Raw genomic sequence first — 3,072 nt, 5'->3', positions numbered from 1 at the left:
CTGGACTTTGACTGTTGCCGGGTAACAGATTCCAGTCTTTTACATTGATGAGGCTTTAGTTTACTTTTTAGTCTGTGAAATGTTTTCTTGCTTTTGTCCTGTAATTCCTCATCTATCAGCACTGATAGAAGAGCAGCAAATAGACTGTTATTATGCTGCATAATATCCACATTTAAAAGTGTGAGAAGAAATGTAAAAGTAGGTTTCCAGACAGCCCCTACAAAGGATATGTTCTGTCCCTAAATTTTGTGACTGCACATGAAAAATGATGAAACATGGAGGGGGTGTCTCAAAAAGATCTGCAATCTGCCCGTAGAGATAGCTGGTCAATGTATGTGGGGATCATAAAAACATAAATGAACTTTGCTCCTGGTAAAAGCTAGTTTGGAGCCCCAGAATGTTACATACACTGTAGCATACGTATATGACACGTATCTAGCCTCTGTAATACATGCCTCTGGGTGTGATGATCTTCTGAGCAAATTTTGAAGCTGCTGGAAACTTCCTGGCTAACGTCTTTGGTTTGTGGAAGCTTATCTCCCTCAGTGGAGCTGGTGTGACTTCTTTCCTACTCTGTTTCCACAAGCACACACCAGAAGTAACTGCTGCTTTCTCCGTCTTTCCCATTCTAACACAAAGCTCTATTTTGAATAGTATTGCAGCTGCATGGCTGCAGCATGATGCAAGACTATAATGTAAAAAGACATAAACAACATAGTATTCTCCATTATATATAATTTAATAATAAAACCAGGGCTTGAAATTAACATTGTTTCTTAGCTATTTATTTATATTTTAATTAATAATTAATAGAAGTTCTTGAGTGTATCCTAACCACGTTCAATCAGGTTCACATTGGAATATACACACTTGTTTTTCGTATGCCTTCTGAAATTTTGACAGCTGTTGGCTGGTATAAAGTGTATGAAAATAGTTTCAAACCCTGATTATCACCATGTTATCTAAAAATGACACATGATAATTTTTGTTACAGCAAAGAAAGTGTAATCAGCACAAAAATAATACTTACCCAGCCATACAGGTGCAGTTTGCTGTGTGTATGTAGTTCTCCACTTTGTTGATTATTACCCATGCCTCATACATCTTAGTCTTCTGCCCTTGCCTTTGACTGGGTAGGATTTCAGACTTTAAGACACAGAACTCTTCGTCGATGTCGTGGTATCTCACCTCCTGTACATGTCCACAAATTACGTAGTCATACGCATCAAGAGATTTGTATGCTCGCATCTTATCTCGTGTACACGCTAGGTTTCTCAATCAAATACAGGTAAATATCAGGCCACTGAATATCAGGCCACTTACTAATGTCATGGTCCCATTCAGTAACTGTGTAGGGATCTGGGAGCCGCTTGCCATTCGTTAAAGTGAGCTTTTTAAAGTAAGCTTCGTGATCTTTCGCTGATAATGCACCGGCGTAGCTTGACAAGCCTCCGCTTGCCGCCATGCTTCCGTTGCCAGGATGCGCGCGCAGCCGTCAATGTTTGTACACAGTAAATGGGTCTATGGTTTGGTTTTTGGTAAGGGGCTGAATCTTAGATAAAAGGTAGAACCAGGTAGAAATAACACGTTCATGCAAGATGTCATTTTCACATGAATGGCAGTATCAAAGTGATCATCAGCTAAAAAAGCAAAAAACAAAACAAAAAAAAAAAAAACAGCAGAAAGTTTTGAAGTTATTCTACCAAGTCCCTAATTACAAATATCTAGATGATGTGTTGTTGCACAGCAACATATACAGTATGCTTGTCATAACAGCTGGCAAGAGATCAGTTAAATTTTAGAACTCATGGGAAAACAGAAGTTCTATACGATCTGAGTACACTGCTGTGTCCACTGGTGGAATCCTCCCGTAACGTGTTCCAGTGAGAAGAAACCTGTGTTCAGTTACGCTCACAACACAGCCGGTTTCTATGCAAACGTGGTTAAAAGACAAGTATATTTTTGCATAGTGAATTAAAATTCAACATAGATTTGGTGATTAGGATTAAACAGCAGTGACCAACATTAAGGGGAAGCAATAACATTCAAAGTTCAACATGAAGTATCACGTTCTGTGATCAAATTTAAAAAGCATCAGTCAGGATCAAACAGCAGCATCAAAGGAAAGGAAAGGATCAAAGAAAAAAAAACCTCCAAAAGTCAAGAACATGGTCAAAAACATAAGCGAATGGGGTCAAGGTATAATGATCAGGATCGTTTAATGATCAGGAACCAATTGAGCAGTCAGGATTAAAGTTAAGCAATTAGAATTAAAGGTAAATGAGCCATGAGCAAAGATCAGGATTAGGATCAAATCAGCATTTTAGGCATAGGTTCTCTCTGGGCTCTAAGCACCCTATCACAGTCATCAATATTGTGAGATTGGGCTTTTTTTTTTTTTTTTTGCAAGAAGTTCAGTTAAAAAACAAAATGATATATTTGAAGAGTTCAGATGCAAAACCCTGAAAGTCCAAAACCACAAATTTTTATAGGCCAACGTATACTTGGCATCTTAGGTAACCATCGCTGCAAAATATTAAATAAATGTACCATTTTCATTTTATTTATGGAAATGTGGCCATTTTCTGGTGCTCTTTCCTTTTTAATTTACTGTTTTAAATTGCATTTTGCTCAACTTTAATATATGGACTTACTTGGCTTTGCATCTGAACACATTTAGCATTTTAATGTTGAAACCTGCAGTTTGGAGCAGTTCTGAATAATGCTGAAGATCCAATATGTGCTCTAATGACTACGCCTAGCAGTTAAATAGAGCTGCTATCAATCGTGTTTGAATTATTGTAACATAAACAAGATGTTGAAGATTGATCTTGCAGTGATACGTTTATTGTAAAACTGTGAATGCAGCTGTCTTACTGCCGCACTGGGTGCAGTTTGTCACAGTGATGGTAACTATCAGTTTCACCCAGTCTTGTTGATTAACAAGTGAGCACCATCTGTCAAATTCAAGACCATTTGTCACTAAAGATGAACAACTAATTACTTGATTTTCAATCAAGACATATTGCACGAGGCACCATCGCTGTCAAAACAATTGAATCCATACTGTGC

Source organism: Thalassophryne amazonica, chromosome 3 (assembly GCF_902500255.1).
Source record: "Thalassophryne amazonica chromosome 3, fThaAma1.1, whole genome shotgun sequence".
In the NCBI taxonomy this organism is placed as follows: domain Eukaryota; kingdom Metazoa; phylum Chordata; class Actinopteri; order Batrachoidiformes; family Batrachoididae; genus Thalassophryne; species Thalassophryne amazonica.
Note: the sequence above shows the minus strand (reverse complement) of the source record.